This window comes from Ursus arctos, unplaced genomic scaffold, assembly GCF_023065955.2.
Source record: "Ursus arctos isolate Adak ecotype North America unplaced genomic scaffold, UrsArc2.0 scaffold_16, whole genome shotgun sequence".
NCBI classification, from domain to species: Eukaryota; Metazoa; Chordata; class Mammalia; order Carnivora; family Ursidae; genus Ursus; species Ursus arctos.
In genome coordinates this window covers 7,986,336-8,009,776 of record NW_026622830.1, presented here as the reverse complement: position 1 = coordinate 8,009,776, position 23,441 = coordinate 7,986,336, and the positions used below count along the sequence as shown (strand labels likewise).

The following is a 23,441-nucleotide window of genomic DNA, read 5'->3' as shown; positions in this document are numbered from 1 at the left end:
TATTGTATTACTATTAATTAGTTCCTTTATGTTTGTTCTTAACTGTTTTTATGTATTTGAGTGCTCCCATGTTGGGTGCATAAATATTTACATTTGTTATATCTTCTTGTTGGACTGTCCCCTTATTATTATATAGTGTCCTTCTCTGTCTCTTGTTACAGTCTTTGTTTTAAAGTCTATTTTGTCTGGGGGCGCCTGGGTGGCACAGCGGTTAAGCGTCTGCCTTAGGCTAAGGGTGTGATCCCAGCATTATGGGATCGAGCCCCATATCAGGCTCCTCCGCTATGAGCCTGCTTCTTCCTCTCCCACTCCCCCTGCTTGTGTTCCCTCTCTCGTTGGCTGTCTCTATCTCTGTCGAATAAATAAATAAATAAATCTTAAAAAAAAATAAAGTCTATTTTGTCTGATATAAGTATAGCTATTCTGGCTTTCTTTTGACATCCATATGCATGATAAATGATTCCCCATCCCTTCATTTTAAATGGTGACTTTAGGTCTGAAATGAGTCTCTTTAGGCAGCATATAGATAGGTCTTGTTTTTTTATGCATTCTGTCACCCTGTGTCTTATGATTGAAGCATTTAGTCCATTTACATTAAAAGTAATTACTGACAAGTATGTATTTATTGCCATTTTTTTCCTTGTTTTGTGGTTGTTTTTGTAGTTCTTCTCTGATCATTTCTTCTCTTGCTCTCTTCTCTCACAGTTTGCTGGCTTTCTTTAGTGATATACTTGGATTTCATTTCTCTTTATTTTTTGCATATCTATTACTGATTTTTGATTTGTGGTTGCCATTGCGTTTATATGTTATGTCTGCATAGAGCCGGCTATATTAACTTGATGGTCTCTTAAGTGTGAACCCATTCTTTACTCCTCTACCCGCCATGGTTTTGGTACATGGTGTCATATTTTACAATCTTTTATTTTGTGAGTCCCTTGACTGATTCTTACAGATATACTTATTTTTACTGCTTTTTGCTTCCTACTTTTCTTACTCTTACTTATGGTCTTTCCTTTCCACTCAGAGTCTCCTTTAACATTTCTTGTAAAACTGGTTTAGTGGTCATGATTTCCTTTAGCCTGTCTTGGAAACTCTTTATCTCTTCTTTTAGTTTGAATGAAAGCCTTGCTGGCTAGGATGCTCTTATGTGTAGATTTTCAGCACTTTGAATATATCATGGCACTCCCTTCTGCAAAGTTTTTGCTGAAAAATCTGCTGATGGCCATATGGAGTTCCCTTGTATGTAACTGTCTTCTGTTCTCTTGTTGCTTTTAAAATTCTCTCTTTATCACTACTTTTTGCCATTTGAATTACTAGGTATTTTGGTGTGGACCTCCTTGGGTTGATTTTGTTGGGGAATCTCTGTGCCTCCTGGATCTGAGTGTCTGTTTCCTTTCCCAGATTAGGAAAGTTTTCAGCTGTTATTTCTTCACATATGTTTTCTGTCCCCTTCTCTCTCTCTTCTTCTTCTGGGATCCATGTAATGTGAATGTTATTACATGTAATGGAGTTACCGAGTTCCCTGAGTGTACTCTCATTTTGTATAACTTTTTTCCTCTCACCTGTTCAGCTTGATTACTTTCCAGTACTCTGTCCTCAAAGTTACTAATTCATTCCTCTACTTCATGTAGCCTGCTGTTTATTCCATCAGGTTTATTTTTAATTTTGTGTACAGTGTTCTTCATCTCTGATTGGTTCTGTTAATGTTTTATATCTCTTTGGTAAGGGTCTCACTAATGTCCTCTACTCTTTTCTCAAGTCCAGTGAATATATTTATGCTCAGTACTTTAAATTCTCTATTAAGCCTATTACTTACATCGGTTTTGCTTAGGTTTCTTGCTGTGGTTTTGTCCTGTTCTTTCATTTGGAACATATTCCTCTGTCTCCTCGTTTTGTCTAACTCTCTGTGTCTGTTTCTGTGTGTTAGGGAGATCAGCTACTATGTCTCCTGCTACTGGAAGTAGCGGCCTTATGAAGAAGAGGTCCTTATTGCTCTGCAGCGCAGTGCCCCTTGTTCCCCAGAATCTGGCACATCAGGGATGTCTCCTATGTGTGTTGCATGCACCCAGCTATTGTACCCTGGCCGCTTTTTCATTCAGTCTGGTCACTGCACAGGCTCTCTTTGCCTGCTGTGAGCAGTGTTTGTTGTCCATCTTTGGGTGGGGGGAGTGCATACAGTTCTAACAAGGTGGACCTTGGGTTTCTGCAGGGCCCACCACCACCACTGCAGGGACTGAGGTCCCGCAAAATGAGGGGCTGGGAGACCTGCTGTGGACATGGTTCACACTTGTCTTCGGGGGGGAATAGACCAGCAGTGCTGGGACTGAGGCAGGCCTGCTGGAGGGGGCAGGGCTTGGTGTCAGCAAGTTAGGTAGTGAATACCAGTGCTGTGCTGGTTCCCGATGGTGGCCCTGTGTTTATGCTGGCGGACTGGGGAAGGAAATGGTGCCTGCCAGCTCTTTTGTTCCTGGAGGGGGTGTTCCTAGGATTCCTGCCCCTCTGGAACCTTTGAGATGCATAAATAACTCCCCCTCCCACATGCCCTGAGGGTTTTTCAAACTGCGCCTCTGCACTGTACCTTTGCAGGCTGTTTGTTGTGCTGTCTCTTTAAGGGAAGAGACTGGGCTTCCTCTGGTCCTCCTGGCTCTCCCAGAGCCGAGCCCTCTGAGTTTTAAAATTCTAGGCTTTAAGTCTCACTGTTTGTAAGAGCTCATGAAATTTGGCCCCTCTAGTTTTTAATACCAAATGTTATGGGGATTTGTCTCCCCCGTATCTGCCGACCCCATGGGCTCCCCGGTGTGATAGTCTGTTTGTCACCCTTCTCCATGACCCCGGCTCCCTCCTGACCTCAGAGGGCTGTTTAGCTCGAAAACTGCAGCTCCACCCCTCCTACCTTCCTGTGTGTGGCCTCTCCTCTACCTTTAGTTATGGAGTTTGTTCTGCCAGTCTTTGGGTCACTTTCTGGGTTATTTACACTGACATGAGTGTTATCTAGTTGTATTTGCGGGAGGAGGTGAGCTTCGGGTCCTCTTACTCTGCCATCGTGTCCCCCCTCCCCAAAGGTAGAGGTTTGGATTTGTGTTGTTCACTGTTCCATATTCAATGCATCATTAATAGGGACTTAATAAATGTCTGTTGACATAATAAATAAATAAACATAAGTTAGGAAAGATAGGGACTTAATAAATGTGTTAAAATAATAAATAAACATAAGTGGAGAAAACCACAATTGTCTGGCTTAATTATGGTTTAAAGGAAACTTCCATATTCTGTTTTTGTTGTTGTTGTTATTTTGTTATGGTCCCAGCTCAGGTCCACTCTAGACTTGGGACATTTTAGAAGATTAGGTTCAGAGCACTGAGAGATAAGATTCCTGCAGTTTAAGGGACTTTTTTTTTTTTTTAAACATCATTAAAAATCAGATTCTTTTTCTAGGTGGTTATAAACTTTAGTAAATTTGCCTGCTGGGGAAAGACAGATGAAACAAATGGCCTTTTGCTTAAATGGCTTTTACCTGAATTTAATTTCATTCAAGCATAGCTTCGGTATAAAGTTGCTTTAGGATTCTCTTGATAAAAAGCGATGCAGAAGAAACGGTAGCAATCACAAGAGGGAGGGGGAGAAATAGCTTTGGTCTTCTCTCTCTGTCTCTCTCTCTCCTTTCTTTATTGGTTCCAAGTTTTTATCTTCTCTGCATTTCTAAAGAAATGCTGGATGTTTGTTTGACCCTCTTGGACGCATGGAGTGTGCTCCAGTTGTTCTGTCTTGCTTTGCCTTGTGGTGTTTGCCATCCCTATGATTAAATATGCAATTAAGACTTAAAACATAATAAAGCGCAAGGAATCTTGCAATTAGGATGAACCTGCCATGCTGGTGACAGATTTAAATGTCAGCACCTCCGATCAGAATCCAAGTGAGATCGTCTTCCCTCCGTGCAAGTCTGGAAAACCCTCTGCTACCGTTACTAACCAGAGTCACATGGAATCAGAACCCAGGGTACGGATAGCCGTTCCTTTCAGACTGGTAATGGATTTAGTCAGGGTAATTTTTGGAATGATCTGTAGGCTGCCAATGAGCCAATGACGCAGTGCAAATGACATGACGAGCTTGTTTATCAACGTGTCAGAGCATTGACACGTTGCATTATAAATCTGACATTCATAGGCGAAATCTCTGCCATCCATGAGGCTGCCTCGATTTGCAACATTTGTGTGAAAAACACGTTCATTTGTCTGTATGGAAAGGATTTCAGGGTTGCCGCATTCATTTTTTTTTTTTTTTTAGCACAGTCTGAGTACTTAATCATATGGACATTGTTCAGCAAGAAAATGATCTCTCTCTGTCCACCCCATTAGCAACATCCTTTCAGTCTTAAGAAATATAAATATTGCAGCATATTAATGAAAATGACATCCAACGCTGATATATCAGCTCTCAAAAAGTATGATTAAGTATGCTGTTAATTAACTCTTTTTGCCAGAATAATTGTAAATGCGTTCTCATATTTTAGAGCTATTTAAACTGCCAGGAAAAGGTTAGTAGACTGGCCAGAGACAGTTGGAAGTCAGACATCATTAGTTTAATTAAATGCCATTAGCATAACAAAACCAGAGTTGTTGGAGTCTTCAGTTTCAGAAAGGATCCTACAGGGGGAGAATTGTAGTGACAGTAGCAGTTGGGAGACAGGAAAATTCCTGTTGTTGAAACCCCAAACTCCCGTCACTCCTCCAGTGTACTTGCTGTCCCCACTGTTGCGTGTTCACGCAACAGATACTTACTAATATGCTGGGTTGATGCGTTGTTCTAGGTGCTGGAGAGAGAGCAGTGAGTGAAATATTCAAGGTCCCCCACATGGCACTTCCATGCTGGTGTGGGGCAACTATAAAACAGAGGAACAAGATATTGGTGGGTGGTGGTACATGCTATGAAGGGAGAAAGCAGGTGTGTGATAAAGAGGGTATGGGAGCTATGTGAATAAACTTTAGGTTGGGTGGGTGGGTACCCACTCTCAGAGGATGCGACATTTACGCTCAGTGTCAAATGATGAATTGACGGAAGAGCTTTGCAGGAGAAAAGAATGGTTGGGAAAAGGCCTTGCACCAGGGACAGGACTGGGGTGTAAGGAAAAGAAAGATCAGGCTAAAGACTGGAGCTTCTTGATGGGGGAAGTGTGTTGAGAGATGAACCGGACCAGAGGAGGAGTCTGGGCGTAGAGACTGTGGTGAAGAGTTTGGATTTTGTTCCTAGGGCAATGGGATGCCGATACAGCGGACTGATAGGATTTGGTTTATTTTATTTAAATTGGCTTTACCGCTACTGTTTGGGGAAGGGACACAGGGAATCAAGAGGCCAAGTGGGAGAACCACTTAGGAAGCTGGTGCGTTATCACAGGGTCCATGAAGCAGGCCCTGACATGGAAATGCTTGCCCGAAAGCTGAGCGTGATTATCCTACTGGATGCACCCTATTAGCGTGAATTCTTCCAGTTTGGCCTCTACTTCCCTTTCCAGCTTAATTTCTGGCTGCTTCTTCCCACTGCAGTCAGTGAAATCCCCTCAAAACTCCCTGATCCACTGCATGCATTTCTGTCCCTCACCTTTGCTCAGATTATTGGTCCTGGCTGAAATATTCCACCCATCCATTTTCCAGGTTGTTTCCACCCTTCAGATTGGTGTTTGGCCCTGCTACCTCCAAGAAGCCCCGAGGGACCAGGCTAACCTCAGATCTGAACCTGGATCAAGCAAATTGCAAACCAGCCTTCAACAGAAGCTCTGGGTCGCTTGTTCAAATTGGACATTTCCGCAGCTAACTCAGAATGTCCCAAATCAGGTATCTGGATGGGGATGAGGAATTCGTAAATTAAATATTGTAGGTGACTCAGATATCCACATAGGTTCTAGAACAGTCTTCTCCTTGTCTTTTGTGTTGCAGCATTGGCTGTTTCTGTGATTAATTTGTTTGCATGGGAGAAGTTTATGTTCTTTGGGTTTAAAATGATCTGAGTTTGTAGCTCTGCTCTGAGTTAGCAGCTGTGTGTTGCCAGGCAAGTCCGTGTCTCAGGGCAGGGACAGTACCCTCCCGGCTCTTGGATTGTTGAGATGAAATGAAATGGTATATGTGGAATAATTGGCACTGTACCCAGCACTGCGTATTTGTCGTAGTAACAGCGCTGAATAATTAGTATGTATTACACAAGGGCCAGCGGTATTCTTGGCAACATTTTAATGGCCTTGTATGAAGGAACTCATTCCATTCTTTGTGGTCAGCTGTATTGCCATCTATCTACATTTTGCAGATGAGGAAACTGAGGCACGGAGGAGTCAAGTAACTAGCCCAATTGCACATAGCCAATAAATGATTATAAATAACTGTAAACTGTAAATAAGCATAACCAACAGCCCATGTTCTTAGCTTGTTATGGCCCCCATCTTTTACTAGGGCAGCAGAGAAATTTGGGTAGGGGCTCCAAACATGGAAGATTTTGTTTACGTGCTATAGCTTTTCGTTAAGGTGGGAGAGCTGTTATATGTACTGAATGTATGGCAACTCTAGTTATAACTCTTACAAGCCCTTCTCCTCTACTTCCTCCTCCTCCTTATCATACCCGTGGGGTTCTACTTTCCAAAGCATTTACTTTCCAAGGAAACTTATGTGGCCATCTTACACGTGAAAAGAGGTCCACAATATTTGTTGAAAAAGAGGATATGGATGTACCTAGGGTAGAGTATAGTCCCTGAGACGAGGAAGGCCCTCAGGGAACATTTCCTGAGTGAGTGAATGAAATTGGCCTTTTCTGCCTCTGTTTATCCTTGACCTTCCTTAAAACTGCTTCATCTCTGGCCTTGGCACCCTCATCCATGGAATCAATGAGCTGGACGGTGCATTGAATTTCCCATCTTTCCCCCCAACCACTCCCCCTCCCATACACACACGCACACACACACATATACACACGAAATAACTTATCATCCATTCCCCAATTTTTCATCTGCTAAATCCAGACATTCAAATGCGTCACGAATTTTGGAAAGCAACAGGCTGTGTGGCAGTCAGTTTTTACGAAGGCACCAAGATGGCTTTAATTCTCTCTCTCACACTGACTATATCCACCAAGAAGAATTAATTTGTGTTGCTATGAAGTTCTGAAGTCCTGCCTAAAATACATCGCCTCAAGCAGATGGGCTGCTGTTTCTTTATGAAGAGAAACGCAATCTCTGACATGCAGATGTATTTAATGGGAGATAATTGTTCTGAGTTTTGCAGCAGCTTTGGTGTCTCTTTTGGTTGTAAATGACAAAAGTATCACAGGTAAGGTTGAGTGAAAAGAGGAGTTTATCATTAAGGATTCAGAGCTATCTCCCCCAGTCTCAGGATAGGGCTGTGGCTACGGGTTAGGGGTAACTGGACCCAGAGACACACATGCCCAGGGCATCACTGTCTTGTTCTTCTTCCTGCTTCTCTGGGTACATCCGGGGTATCTACTTTAGTCTTCCCTTGGTCTCCCCTTTTGCTAGCACCCCTGGCCTTTTCCACATCAGCCTCTGGGAGCTTCCCTGGCTTTAGAGCTCCTGGTTTAGAACACATGCTCAGCTTCTTTTTCTCAGTTCTAGCTCTCACTTTCCCAAGAAGGTCTCTGGTTGGTGGATTCTGGATCACCTCACCCCCCCACCCCCCGGACCCATGAACCAGGGGATGGGTTACTGTAGTGCTGCTGTTCCTATTAACAATCATACAGCTGGTTTTAAGAAGAAATAGCTTTAGAAAGAGTTAGGGGCAGCTTGCAGAAGGAGACCAGAGTTGAAAAATGATGCAGGCAAACTAAACAGTTAAGTGTTTCCTGAAATCTACAAGGCAGATCTAATCTGTGTTGCCATAAGGGACTGAAGTCGTACCAGAATGATGGCCTCTGGTGGGTGAAGGCTGTTTTCTCTATCAAGAGAAATGAGATACTTCTGTGCTGCAGATGTGTGGAGTGGGAAATGTTAAGACTGAGGTTTTAGAAGGCTGGAATGCCAAAAATCATTTTTTCGTTTTCAGAGAGTTCTTATTTTGTGTAGTAAAGAAGCATCTTGAGTCTCAGTTTCCAGGACATAACAGCAACAGCAACAGCAACAAAAAGTAAGCAGAGTGTAGATAATTTATTTAGCACATCTTTAGCTATCTTATTATTTATTCTTTCCAGCAGCTGCTAGAGTAAGTTTCATTCTGCTTCCCATTACACAGATGGGGAAACTGAGACTCAGAGAGCTTATACAGCTCAGAACAGGGAGCAGAGGAGCCAGGATTTGAAACTCAAATACATATCATTACTTTCCAGCTAGTGTCCAATGGAGGAGGGATCACTATTGTGGGGTCTGGGAAAGATCTAGTGTGGCTAGAGCCCTTGGGGTGCTCAACACCAGCCACAGCAGCCCCATGCAAGGCTCGAAATTCCCTCCAGTTTACCCAGTGTGTCACCCCAAGATTATCACCTTCTATGTGTACCGTGATGTGCAGATATTTGAAAAGCACTACTTTACCTTGGTAAGATTGCCTCCTTTTTACTTTATTTTTTATAGATTCATTTATTTATCTGAGAGAGAGGAGGAGGAGGAGAAGAGAGAGAGAGAGAAAGAAAGAGAGAGAGAGAGTGCATGCAAGCGGGGGGAGGGGCAGAGGGAGAGAAAAGAGAGAATCTCAAGCAGACTCCCCGCTGAATGCAGAGCCCAACACGGGGCTCGATCCCATGACCCTGAGATCATGACCTGAGTTGATACCAAGAGTCATGTGCCCAACCAACTGAGCCACCCAGGCGCCCCTATTTTATTTTTCTAATGTCAAAGAAGTGTCATTTAAAAAAAGAATTTTCTAAGTGCTAGAATTTATATATTTAAATATAGCTGTTTTTTGTGCCAGCCCAGTTAAGGGTATACAGACCTCAGTTACTCACTCTTGCCACATCATCACAACCAAAGTTGCCATTTCTAAAGGTCTTACTGTGTGCCAGTCACTGAGTGAAATGCTGACAACCACACTCATTTGTCTACATCCCTGCGTTCTACTCATTCTTACCCAGGGCAACCTAACCCTTACCTTCACCTCATTTCTGAAACTGCTCCTACAGGAACGAGACTTACATAGTAGAAAGCACCTTGGCATCAAACCCATGTGGGGTTAAGCAAAGGAACTGAACTTTCTAATTAAGAAAAGGAAATGGATTACTATAGAGGCAGTGGTGAGGACAGCAAATAGAACGATCAAAAGGATTGAAAAGATATTAAGCTTTTGGATAGAATGATTAGGTCAGGGAGATAAACCCTCAAATATACATCACAGGGAACCTGAGAAAATATACCACCATTAGAGACACTCAGCAATTCCACACAGTGGCAGAACTCACAAGTGAAGAAATAGAAATAACTCAAAAGGGCTTATTGATGTAAACGTGTTTAAAACCATCAAATAAACAAAGGAGGGAATTACCTTCTTGAAATGAGAAGAAGAATTCAGGCAATTTCCCTTTTCAGTGCTGATGAAACCTTTAGCATTGGGGAATGAATCAAGACTTGGAAATTTGTCCCCTTTGTGGGTGGTGAGTTCAGATGTCACATATCACAAGGCTCGGCATGAAAAGGGCTCCTGAAAAATATTTTCTTCCTTGACATGAGGAAAAATAAACATGAGGGGAGTTCAATGATTGTCCACTTGTACACTCCACTTTGAACCTAGTCATATGAGTTTTTGAAGCTTTGAGTTATGGCAGCCATCCTGTACAGATGAAGCAACAAACCCAAGGCTGAAAATCCAAAACTCAGAAGATGACAGAGGGGAAGAAGAGAGAGATCATGGGTGCTTGATGACATGTTAGGTCCACCTTCTACTATAAACAAACCCTCAAATCACCTGGCTACAAATTTATTGTTACTGAAATAAATGACAGATGGAAAGGAGGAATGGAAAGTTGGTTGGATGTCTTCTCTTATTTAAGAAACAGTTGGTAGGGTCTTTGCAATTTGTTGAAAGCATCATAACTGAAGTAAGTGGATTATCAAATAAGGGTGCCTGGTCAGCTCAGTCAGTTAAGCGCCTGATTCTTGATTTCAGCTCAGGTCATGATCTCATGGTCATGTGACTGAGCCTACATTGGGCTCTGCACAGTGGGGAGTCTGCTCGAGATTCTCTCTCTCCCTCTCCCCCTCGCACCACTTGCGTGTGCTTGTTCTGTCTCTCTCAAAAACAAATAAATATTTAAAAAAATAAGAAGAGGCAAATATTTTAGAGATGAAAAATATTGAAACAGTAAATACAGCTATGGAAACAAAAATGCATGTGTGTAATAGGAAAGTCAAATATTGCTAAGCTTCGTAATGCAGAATATGTTCGTCCCCTCTAAATAACTTCCAGAGAAAATCATCATCAGTAGTTTGATATATGCACTTCCCCCCCTTATAATTGTTAACTTGTAAATTTCTTACAGTAATTGTAATATACTCCTCATAATGTTTTACGTCTTCCTTTTTCACTTGGTAGTGTGTCTTTGTCCAAACTGTGGATCTTGCTCAATCTCTTTCATGGCTGTGTGATATTCTTCAGGGATGGTAATTGGCCTTAGCTATTAAAATGGAAAATGTCCAAAATTTGTTTCTCAAGAAATAATCTTATAAAATACCCTAAAACAATGCAAAAATGTATGCAGCCTAAAATAATGGCTTTTGGGTTTGTGTTTACTGTAACAATAGCCATGACAACACATAAGAAAATAGAATATGACTGTTTCAGTCCTTGATCACATCTTTTAATTATGTATTAATATTTTTCCGAGTGTGATAGCATGCAAATAACAAATCATAAGCCAGCTTTTTAAGCTTTCTTTTTAAACAACTATTCTGCTGTTGTAGTTGCTGAGTATTTTGTCACTTTGATAAGTAAATGCTTTCACAAAGAAAGCAATACAGAATACTGAATCATCTATACCTCACTGTTTTTGCACCGTGTGATTTTTAATGGGCTAATGGACTGGAAGGTTTTAATGACTAGTACATAGATGCAGAGATAGAAAAAGATACTCAATTTCCTCCCCAGAGTGATATGGCTTAATTACACCCCAATCCTCAGGTTATTAGCTGCGTAACTACCTGTAGAACTTATAATCACTCTCTCATATGAAACTAATGAATTTGCTTTTACAGATCGAATATCATTTTATCACTATCCACACAAAAACTTGACTGGATATACTGTGAGATGATAATTTCCTGGCATTTGTTAAATATTAATACACCTGTCACATTTATTTAATAAGTATTAAGTTCTTGTTTTGTGCCAAGCACTGTTCTAGGTCCTTGGGTTATGGCAATAAAGAGAAGAGACAAAAGTCCATATCCAAAAATCCCTATCCTAAAAGAAATTGCATTCTAGTGACATAGGAATTAAATGAAAATTCCATGTGAATTGCCCTTAATGAAACTTAGGGGGAAAAACTGATGTTTTACACCAAACTGGACTCAACTCAGTGGCTTAGATTTTTATTGAAATGAGAATTCTTTTACAAATAAATGAGAAAAATCAGTGGCAGAATCAAAATTCACAACTATTAGTTGAGCGATCAGTTGGAAATGTAGAAACATTTCTATAGTAACAGACTAGTATTTGAAACTTCAGGTAGGAAACTTGTAGTAGGGTGATGTTGAAATTTACTTAAAATCTACTATTTTCAGTTAGCTTTTGCTATATAACAAACTACCCCAAAACTTAAAATAGCAATTTACCCCCTCTTTATTCTGTGGGCTAGCAATTTTTGCTGGGCTCAGCTGGAATGGTTCTTCTCTGTTTCACACGGTGTTGGCTTGGCTCATTGAGGCATTTGCATTTAGGTGACGGGTAAGCTGGGGACCGTCTGCTCCCTGATGACCTTATTCACATCCTGACAGTTGGCGAGGGCTCCTCCATTCCCATCTGTGTTGTCTCTCCTACAGGATTTCTTGGACTTCTTCACATGGCAACAGTATTCCAAGAAAATGAGAGCAGAAACTGTGAGTCTTCTTGGAGCTCAGGCTCAGAAGTCAGGCAATTACAGAGCAGCTGTATTCTGCTAGTTAAAGCAAGTCATGGGGTCAGCCATATTCAAGAGGGCGGGGAAAGAGCGCCCCTGTCTTCCTGAGAGTTGCTGCAAAGAATGCGTGGCTATTTTACATGTATCACATTATATTTTATTTTATTATTTATTAACAAGTTGCTAGGAACTAAATATAAACTAGCACCTAAATTGATCCTAAATTGGTATGGTTACCTTTGCCAGAAAGCCAAATTAGAGTTCACTTACTTAGACATCACCATCATGGAACAGGGAATACATTCTCCATTCTCTTCAAGCCGGTTGAGCCCATCTAATCGGTGCTAATAACGTACCTTCTCTTTCTTCCCGGATGAGTTCGGCTAGTCTGTTCTTGTCAGAAAGACACATGAGCAGCAGCTCACCAGGTGGCTAGGTTAATTTTTAATTGTCATGTTTATTCCGGTGAAAGATAGATTTGCCTGATGAGCTGAGGAAAATAAAGGCAATGTGAACATGGTAGGTGGAAATGTTAGAGCGCTCAATTTATTTTCTTGGAAGATGAACAAGTGTCATGTTGATGAGGGTTTGGGAAGTGGTGCCCTTATACCTCCGTGGTGGGAATATAAAATGGCAGTCTCTTTTGGAGAGCACTTTGGAGATTTTCTGTGACATCTAACCAAAAATCTATCTTAATCCTTACTGGTTTCCCCCCCTTTTTTAAGAGAGGGAGCTAGCAAGATCGGGGGAAGGGGTAGAGATAGATGGAGAGAGAGAATCTGAAGCAGGCTCCATGCCCAGCATGGAGCCCAATTCAGGGCTCGATCTCACAACCCTGAGATCATGACCTGAGCAAAAATTGGGAGTCGAACACTTAACTGACTGAGCCACCCAGGCGCCCCCTTACTTGTTTCCTCTTATTGGGCATACTGAGAGATCATTTCCTAAAATGTGTTCCAGAGAACATGAATTCTAGTGGAAGGAAGTTAATGAGTAGCCCCAACAAAAGGTTCACAGGCAATACTTGATATCTTGGTGTGTGGTGGGTTTTTTGTGTTTTTGTATTTTTTTGTTTGTTTGTTTTTTTGAGATTTGTACAACCTGTTAGCATTTTAAAGGCTCTGGGGAGCTAAGCAGTAGACCAACCCAAATAACTATGTGTCACAAAACATATTAAACTTTCCCAACTTAAGTGCAAGTTAACTCTCCTTCACACTTCCCATTATGCACACCCACACACGTAGCACTCCTGTGCCCAATCTCCTAACTGATCTGGGAAACTGCCATACGAGGAATTTATGTATCAAAATAATGACCAGAGTAGGAGTGCCTGGGTGGCTCAATCAATTGGGCATCTGACTCTTGATTTCAGCTCAGGTCATGATCTCAGGGTCACGGGATCGAGTCCTATGTCAGGCTCCACACTCAGTATGGCGTCTGCTTGTCCCTCTCCCTCTGCTTCTCCCCTCCACTCGTGCTGTCTTTCAAATAAATAAATAAATAAAATCTTAAAAAAAAACAACAATGACTAGACTAGAAGATCTCTGTTAGCATATGATTGTTTCCTTAGCCTGAGCTAGAATTTTGAAATATTTTCTCCTTAGTTTCTGCCCTTTAAGGTATTAATTTTTGTCATACGTTTCAGTGACTAAATCATTATAGTTTGTAAATTCCAAGACAGTATAAACTGGCATTTGTGTTGGCAAATATTTTGTACTTTCGATGTAAATATTGAAGTTAATTCATTTCAATTGGGCCATGCAAATATCTGGAATCTTGTATGGGGACAGCATATAGCTGTCCCCATTGAATTCTGCTGCATCTGTTTGTGGTTAAGTAGTTAATACGGGTTGTAAATGAAGAGTGTTCGAGCTGGGTAATTTGTCACCTAGTTACGCCTTTTAACATACTAATTACAAAATCTAACAACTGTGTCCAGTGACAGGATGCTTAATGGGAAACACCACCAAGCCATGTCTGGGAAAGTTGAGAGCCGCCTGAATGTTTTTGTTCCAATCTTGAGAGGTCAGTGGTCTAAAAATACCCGACTGTGATGAACCATGTTTGTGTGGGCGGAAAGTAATACCTTCCTGGAAAGAAAGCTGTTCTCTGCAGCCGTAGGGGAAGGAGGTGCTGCTTCTAAGAGCTCAGTTTGCTCATATCTTTAAATGGGCGGAGGAAACAAAGGCATTCCAAGGGATAGTGTTGTATTGTGGCCCTCGGAAGACCTCTTGCCAAAACCATAATGCAGGTGAGTGTCCGTTGGGGCAACACCAAACCCTGGCCTTCAGTGCCATATTGTTCCAAGTTGTTTGTATTCTAACAAGATTTAAAAAGTAAACGGAACTGAAAGATGTCAGTTAACTTGGGAGTTTCATCGTGAGCAAAGTGTGCCACCAAGAATGATTAGAAATTTGCCACTAATTAATATTTGAGCCAAAAATATTTGTGAGGTTGCCAATTGCACATAGATTTTCCATCACCATAATTACTGTTTCCTTATACTCCATCCCAGAAGAGAGAGCTTCTAGCTCAGGGCATGTGGTCCGTCACTTTCGGAATCAGCCAAGCCACATCAGTTAGTGTCTTTTGAGACCTCAGGTTGCAGAGTCCTGCTTCACCACGTGCTGGAGACAGTCTTAGAGTTTGAGAAGTTTCCCAACCAAATCCTGAGCTCTGCCTTCTAAGTATTTGCCACTTTGTTTTTCATTCTCTTATTCAGAGAGCCAGTATATAGCAATCTGATCACTAGTGTAAGGAAAATTGTAGAAGACCGAAATTTAGAGGGTGTCCCAACAAGCTCATCCATCCAGGTTCCCTGCCTTTGCCTGTGCTTGTGTAGTCAACTCCTCAGCTCTGCAAGAAAGCTGATGGCCATGCAAACACTTCCCGTCCGTAGAAGAGCAAGTTGTGTTTGATAGAATGCAGTCGATTATTGTTCTGTGGATATTGACTGGTTTGGGAGCTTTGCAACCATTTATGAATTGAATTCTGCTTTCCTTATCTGACTATAAAGTTAGCTTTTGAGCCATTGTAAGAACTCCTGGCTCTCTCCTTAGTAAGGTAAATAAAATCTTTGACGCATGGTAATTTTTCATTGTGTGTCATGATTACATCCCCTTTTAAAGGTCGTTCTCGAACACTAGCATCAGCTCTTGAGTCTAATTGCCTGGATTTAGAGCTAGTTGCCTGGGTCTACCATTTACTTAGATGGGCTTAGTTACTGAGCTGCAATCTACCTATATATGAGCTTCCATTTCTTCATTTGCAGAATGAGGATAGTTATAGTATCTAATTAGTAGGGTTATTGTGTGGATTAAGTGATAGACTATATATAAAGAGCTAGTACATAGTAAGCTCTGAAAAAAAGAGGTACCATTATTCTTTTAATTATCAGTATTTATGGAGCTACAACCCTGTGTTTGACATCAGGCAGGGAACAAAATATACATGGTCTCTGGACTTATGGAACTTACAGTCTGGTGACTACTCTGGGAAATTTTCCAGTTGCAAATCAATTTGAAATACCGCTGTAGGCAACGAAAAAATGCAATTCATGCCCCTCTGTCTTAGTGTTTCTTTCTCGTAAAGAAGTGCTTAGCATGAGAATTCTAGTTAGGTTTCTACTATCTTCCCTGTAAATTTATTTCGAAGCTAATACTCAATCATGACCTCTTTGAATTAAGCTCTCATAGATCTTAATCTCATTCTGCCCGGTGTTTTTGAAAATAGGGTGGCTCTTCCCCGAAACTAAGATTAACTATGTTCCCTTGGGAAAACAGAATCAGCTATTAAAGACACAGTCCGGGGGCCCTCGAAGCCTTACTACTGCACATGTGGTTCAGTTTCAAGAGATCAGCATCAGCATCGCCAGGGAGCTTGTTAGAAAAGCAAAAGCTTAGGTGCTGGCCCAGACTTACTGAATCAGAATCCACATTTTCACGTGCTCCCCGGGTAATTTGAATGTATGGCAAAGTTTGAGAAATGCTGCTTCAGAAACCTTTCCTGATGACCTCTCCCCGTCTTACCTCCAGCTATCTCTAGCGATGTTAATTTTTTTTAAAAAAGATTTTATTTATTTATTTGACAGAGAGAGAGAGAGACAGCCAGCGAGAGAGGGAACACAAGCAGGGGGAGTGGGAGAGGAAGAAGCAGGCTCCTAGCGGAAGAGCCTGATGTGGGGCTCGATCCCATAACGCCGGGATCACGCCCTGAGCCGAAGGCAGACGCTTAACCGCTGTGCCACCCAGGCGCCCCTAGCGATGTTAATTGCTTCTTGTACACATCAACCAGTCAGTACTCGGTGTTGTTGACATACATACCTCTCTTCCCCTATTGCAATCTCCTTGGGGGGCGGGTGCTCTTCATTAATTTCCCCTTAGCAATTAGCTCTGTGGCAAATAGCATGAGCTCTGAGTAAGTATTGGTTGACTGAATGAATCTGAATTTCCCAACATCATTAGCTCTATAGAACCCAACATGGAGCTGGATTTTCCAACAGGACAAGCAGATTCTCACAAAGCTCCTCAAAGATATAGACAGGAAATTGTTGTGGCACAGGGACCTGAGGAATTACTATCTTTTTGGATGACTCATTAGAGAAAGTGGAAGATGTTGAAGCATGGGGTTGCTGTGTTTCGGGAGGTAGCCTTAGGCAGACATGAACACGGAGTGTTTGATTTCTCCTATATCTCACTTGAAACTTGAGTAGGTTCCCTGCCAGCTCTGTAACATCGGACTGGATTTCTCTGAGCCTCAGTGTTTCCAGCTGCAAAGTGGAGGCTATAATACAACTATGTCTTAGCTTAGATTCCCTTGAAAGCAGAGCCTGGGACAAGGACTTGGGTGAAGGTAGTTATGGGAGTGGATCTGGACTTGGGTGAAGGTAGTTATGGTATTGGAAATGAGATGGTGGGAAAATAAACAGAAGAGTAAGAAAAGTCATTACAAGGGTCTTTGATCAAGGACCTCCTGAGAAGTTTACAGAACAGCTCCCAGAATTGTTCCCTGGAAGGATGGGAGGCAGGGTCCCCATTGGTTGAAGGATGTCCCCGGTAGCGATAAACTTTTGCAATGGCTTGAGCTAAGATGCGTATACCCCTAAGGGGCAGAAGCAAAAACTGTGGAGTGCTGGAGGTTGGACTCTTGGTGCAAGGTGAACCTGGGCTTGAGTGGAACTGGCCATTGCAGCTGCCCGGGAAATCAGAAGCCAAGGAGATGTGACACGGAGCACCAGCAACATTGGTCACAGGTTGCCATGAGGATCCAATGAGGTCAGGCTTTCAAAGCCGGGGATATAAGTGTCCCCCAAATGCCAGCAGTGTGCCTGCCAGTGCTGCTTTAGTAGATTCATTTAATTCCACTCCCCGATTGTTGGGAAACAACAAACAATTCTGTCGACTCTCATCTTCGCATTCTCTCTCCTTTCTCTTCCTCTCTCTTCATGTTCTCCAAAAATACGAATATTTTTCACTGGTGGCAGGGGGCGGGGCGGTTTTCCATAAGAAGCAGGCCAGATCAGCTTTGGGAGTTATGGTCCAAATTCAGTAAATAAATGGTTAGAGAGCCTTTCCCTCCCTCCCTCTAACCTACCATTTAACCTCAATGCCAAGAAAAAAAGTAGAATCAAGATAGATACAATTATAATACATACAGAGAGGTCTTTCCCCCCTTCCACAGGTACCTAGTAAGAATGAAAGCTATAAACGGTTGTTGTCGGGGGCAGTGTGTATTCCCAGATTGTGTTCTGTGAGTTGAAACTGATCTTGCTGTTATAAATGCATCCCTATGATTGCCTTGATTTAGCCTGGCAGTTTGAGTTCCAGCTCAGAGCCAAATACCTCCTAGCCAAGACCTGATGAGCTTGCCAAATTGTTTCACCTTTTCTTGTCAGAACTCATTGGCCCTCTTGGCGTTGTTGTGCTTTCCTGTAATATTTTAGGTATATTAACCATAAATCCTAGTATCGTTTATCTATGAAAAATTGAAGTCGGGAAGTCATGGGCTAGTCATTTATCATGGGCTTTGGCTCAGTGACTTGAAACTGAAAGTGTAGGAACAACAAAAGCACTGATGGTGTAGAGGCAGCCAAATGCCTGGAGGTTAAGTGAAACTGAATTAAGGAAAAAAGAAGTCCTATCTAATCTGCGCGGGACTTCAGCAGAGATTCTAAGCTTCCCAAAAGAAGCCTCTCGTCTATCAAGACTTCTGGTTTGGACAGTACATTATGGATGCTTTTCTTTTGGTCTGTTAATCTACCGAATTATATGCATTCAACAACCGTAAGACAGCACTAATGACGATACAATCATTGCCTTCCCAGATAGAGTTGTTACCTTCGTTTATGAGAATTCCCCAAATGCGTTCTAACACCAGTAGTCGGTATTGGAGGGTGAGGTTGTTAAACTAGTGGGTGAGACATAAGCCTGGGATTGCTGGCAAACGGATTATTTCTAGACAGAAAGAGCCTTGTTGTGAATGAAGCCAATATAAGCAAAGCAGAACCTTGTGATAGATGATACTTGATGACAGAATTTAAGTCCCTGGATACAACCATGCCTGAAGCTGACTATTTCTTGTGCTCGAGCCCATATGTTCTGGTCATATTTGGCCATTTTAAACTAGATTTCTGTTACTTGCCATCAAGAGTCCTTCTTAATACATTTTCCAGCATATAACTTGCTCATCATTTTATACACATAAGCTATCTAATTTAGTCTGAAAAGTCAAATATGTAGGAAAAAGAGTGTTGCATATGTGCTGCTAGCATGCATACTTCCATCATTAAAAATTCCACCTGAAATTTTAATTTAAATGATATTTAATATTTAAAATAACATTAATTGGTATTTTAAATTACATTATATGCTTTGCAGGATTATGTAATATGCAAGCAGAAGCGGGGTCATTACTTAATAAGACTGTGATCTGTCAGTTTATTTAATATTTTAATTATCCCTCCCTGCTGCTTTTCCTTAGACACTGCCACATTGCAGAAAAGATGTAAGGTAAAAGAGTAAAGAAAAATACAAGGTAGCAAAGCCAAAATCTCTAAGCCAGAAAGACTAAGCCAAAAAAAAAAACAAAAAAAAAACCCCTAGAACATATTGATTTATATACACTTACTCGATTGTTATTATTGATCAATACACTTACACAAATTTGGAGCCGAGGTGCAAATTTGGCTCTGAGCTTCCAGCAGGTAATGAAAAAATTGAAACAAATTACCTTAATATAGAAATTATCCAATGCTCAGGAACTTTTGCATCTCTTTTGATAGTAAGAGAATACAGAAAATCTCATGTAAATACCCATGTTCTCATTAAAAAAAAAGAATATTATCATAAATCCAATTCAGTATTACAACATGGGGTGGGAGCAGAGCACAAGAAAGGCAGTAATCAAAGGTGCCGAGGTCACACAGCACCAGCTTATGCTGACCTGATTCAGGAGAAGGTCTTGAAAAAACCTGGAAGACAATGATTCAAGCGTATCTTTGCTACATATCATGATTCTTACCACAGTTTTAATAGACTATGATCCACGTTTCTTTAGAACCCTGAACATACCTGTACTGTATAGATACGTATCTTCAGAAATTCTAGCAAAGGCACTGCGGCTGGAAAACACACTAAAAAGTTGTCATGGGAATTTTAACGTCCCTGCGAGCTAAACCAGCATCTGGCGCACGTCAAGGTGCTTCCGAAGTCACCTCTATAAAGTAGAACAGGGAAATCATCCTATCTCAGCAGGGTCGTTGACATGATGCAGAGGCCGGTCAGGAACGACCACTGAGCAGACAGACACAAGGTCAGGTGAGAGCAGAGATGAGAGGGGGATTCTGGTTATTCAAACGTACCAAGCATCTTTCATGCATCACTTTTTTTTTTTTCTCTGAAAACTGAGAAAGGAAGCTCGAGTGTTTGTCAACGGCGTTCTGTGTGCCCTTCTTCCATAGATACTGCCTTCTGGTAGTTTGCATGCATTTGCTCGTTATGTTTTCTATGTACTCTGCGAAGCCCCTCAGGAGAGGAAGAAGGGGAGACCGCGTCGTGTGTGCTCTCGGGTGTGGACAGTGAGAAACGATCGGATAGTGGTCTGTAGGCGCAAAGCATCTTCTGTAAAAGGGAACGTCGTGGAGTTGTTGCGTCTTTGTTCTGTAGTTCATACGTTTAACAAAGATTGGTTTACAGGATGCTTTAGGGGTTGCTGGTTATTTATTTGAGAGAGAGAGAGAGAGAGAGAACATGCAGTGCTGAGGGGAAGGGGCAGAGGGAAAAGGAGCGAGAGAATCTCAAGCAGGTTCCACACCCAGTGCGGAGTGGATGCAGGGCTCGATCTCACGACCCTGAGATCGTGACTGAGCTGAAATCAAGGGTCAGGCACTTAACCGACTGAGCCACCCAGACTCCCCTTTTATTTCGCTTATTACTTAATGGCAGAACAAATCAGGTACAACTGGTTCAAAGGAGATTCCAAAGAACAAAGACATAGTCCATCAGAAATGCTGACATGAATTTACCTCCTAGATGCAAGACTGGTCCGTCTCCACAGAGCGATTATTGATTACGTGTCACTGGACCCAACCGACATTTCTATGGAAGAGAATCATTTACGTTACTTTCAATTTTTAGCTCAAAGACAATAAAAGGTGGAGATAACCCGCATGTGTGACCTACATAGGGCACCCACGAATCTTTTTTTGTTCCTGCTTAAAAATCTTTCACTTTTCTTGACGATGCCTCAGCATAAAAGACATCTTTTATGGGGAATGTTGGCTTGCTATCATACTCAGTATAAAATCATAGCTCCTTGGCACGGCCACAAAACCTTTATGATGTGTGTGCCCTTCCTATCTCCCTGATTTTATCTCCAGTACCTGCGTGCTTTGTACTCTGTCATGCCCCCCCCAACTTAACTTTTCTTTCTTTTTCTTAAGTATGTCGGAAGTCTCCCAAAGTAGAGCCTTAGTTTTCCCAGCTTTATTGAGATGTAATTGTTGTATACAATTGTGTAAGTTTAGGGTGTATGTTGTAATGATTTGACGCATGCATATATTGCTAAATATTCACCGCAATAGAGTTAATTAACACTTCCATCACCTTACGTAACTATCTTTGTGTGTGTGTGTGTGTGTAGAGAACAGATGACATCCACTCTTCCGCAAATTTGAGATAAATAATCGAGTATTGTTAAGTATAGTCACCATGCTATACATTATATCCCCAGAACTCATTCATCTTATAACTGAAAGTTTGTACACTTTGACCAGCATCTCCCCATTTTTCCCACCCCACTAATCCCCTGGCAACCACCATTCTCTTCTGTTTCTATGAGTTCGGCTTTTTAAGATTCCACTTTTAAGTGGTACCATACAGTATTTGTCTGAGTTTGACTTATTTCACTTAGCCTAATGTCCTCAAGGTCCGTCCACATTGTCACAAATGTCAGAATCTCCTTCTTTATCAAGGCTAAATAATATAATATTTCATTATATATATATTCCATTATTATTATTCTCCGGAATAATAATATTCCATTCTATCTATCTATCTATCTATCTATCTATCTATCTATCTCACATATTCCTTACACATTTACCTGTCAGAGGACACTTAGGTTGTTTCCATATGTTGACCATTGTGAATAATGCTGCAAGGAACATGGGAGTGCAGATATCTCTTTGAGATCCTGATTGCATTTTTTTGGGGGGGGGTATATACACAGATACATACTGTTTCCCATACTGGCTGTACATATTTGCATTTCCTCCAACAGTGCACAAGTTTCCCTTTTCTCCACACCCTCCCCAGCTCTTGTTATCTCTTGTCTTTTTGATAGTAGCCATTTTAGCAGGTGTGAGATGATAGCTCATTGTGGTTTTGATTTGCATTTTCCCGATGGTTAGTGATGTTGAGCATCTTTTCATGTACTTGTTGCTGATTTGTATGTATTCTTTGGAATAATTTTTTTAACTTTTTTATTTCATTTTATTTTTACTTTATTTTTAAAAAGATTTTATTTATTTATTTTGAGTGAGAGAGAGAGAAAGTACGAGATGCGGGAGGGTCAGAGGAGAAGCAGACTCCTCGCTTGGCAGAGAGCCCGATGTGGGACTCGATCCTGAGACCCCAAGATCATGACCTGAACTGAAGGCAGACGCTTAACCGACTGAGCCACCCAGGCGCCGTATTTTTTATTTTATTTATTTATTTGACAAAGAGAGAGAGAAAGCACAGAAGCAGGGAGAGCAAGAGAGGGAGAAGTAAGCTCCCCACTGAGCAGGGAGCAGGATGTGGGGATGGATCCCAGGATCCTGAGATTATGACCCAAGCTGAAAGCAGATGCTTAACCGGCTGAGCTACCCAGGTGCCCCTGGAAGAATTTCTAATCAGGTCTTCTGCTTGTTTTTTAATTGGATTATGTATGTATGTATGTATGTATGTATGTATTTTGCTATACAGCTGTATGAGTTCCTTATATATTTTGGATATTAACCTCTTATCCCATAGATGGCTTGAAAATATTTTTTTCACATTCCAAGGTTGCTTTTCATTTTCTTAATTGTTTCTTTTGCTGTGCAGAAGCTATATAGTTTGATATTGTCCCACTTGTTTATTTTTGCTTTTGTTGCTTGTGGTTTTGGTGTCATATCTAAAAAATTGTGGCGAAGACCAATGTCAAAGAGCTTTTTTCCCTGTGTTTTCTTCTAGGAATTTTACAGTTTTAAGTCTTATGCTCCAAGTCTTTAATTCATTTTGTGTAAATTTTTGTGAATGGTGTCAGATAGGGGTCCAGTTTCATTCTCCTACATGTGATTATGCAGTTTCCCAACACTATTTATTGTAGAGAGTATCCTTGCCCCATTGAGTATCCCTGGCTTTCTCATCAAATATCAGTTGACTGTATACGCATGGGTTTATTTCTGAGCTCTTGGTTCTGTTCCATTGGCCTCGGTGTCTGTTTTTGTGCCAGTACCATACTGTACTGATTACCATAGCTTTGTGATACAGTTTGAAATCAAGAATTGTGATACTTCTAGTTTTGTTCTTCTTTCTATGGATTGCTTTGACTAGTCAGCCTCTTTTGTGGTTTCGTAGGAATTTTAAGATTGTTTTTTCTATTTCTGTAAAAACTGCCATTGCAATATTGATAAGAATTGCATTACATCTATAGACAGCTTTGGGTAGTAAGAAAGTTTTAGCTCTTCCTATCCATGAACACAAGAGTTCTTTCCCATTTATTTGTGTTTTCTTCTGTTTCTTTAATCAAACTCTTAGAGATTTCAGTGTACAGATCTTTCACCTCCTTGATTAAACTTATTCCTAAGTATTTTATTGCTTTTGATGCTACTGTAAATCAAATTGTTTTCTTCATTTACTTTTCAGATATTTTGTTGTTAGTGTATAGAA

The 23,441-nt window shown here is 41.2% G+C and overlaps 1 long non-coding RNA gene across 1 annotated transcript in view; it reads left to right on the top strand.

Annotated features, from left to right (window-relative positions):
- The first annotated feature begins 5,623 nt into the window (after positions 1–5,623).
- Positions 5,624–23,441, top strand: part of LOC123001264 (uncharacterized) — a 57,889-nt gene continuing 40,071 nt past the window's right edge. Inside the window, exon 1 of the long non-coding RNA XR_006409949.3 lies at positions 5,624–5,828. This is a non-coding gene — a long non-coding RNA (uncharacterized LOC123001264). The remainder of the gene's footprint in view (positions 5,829–23,441) is intronic.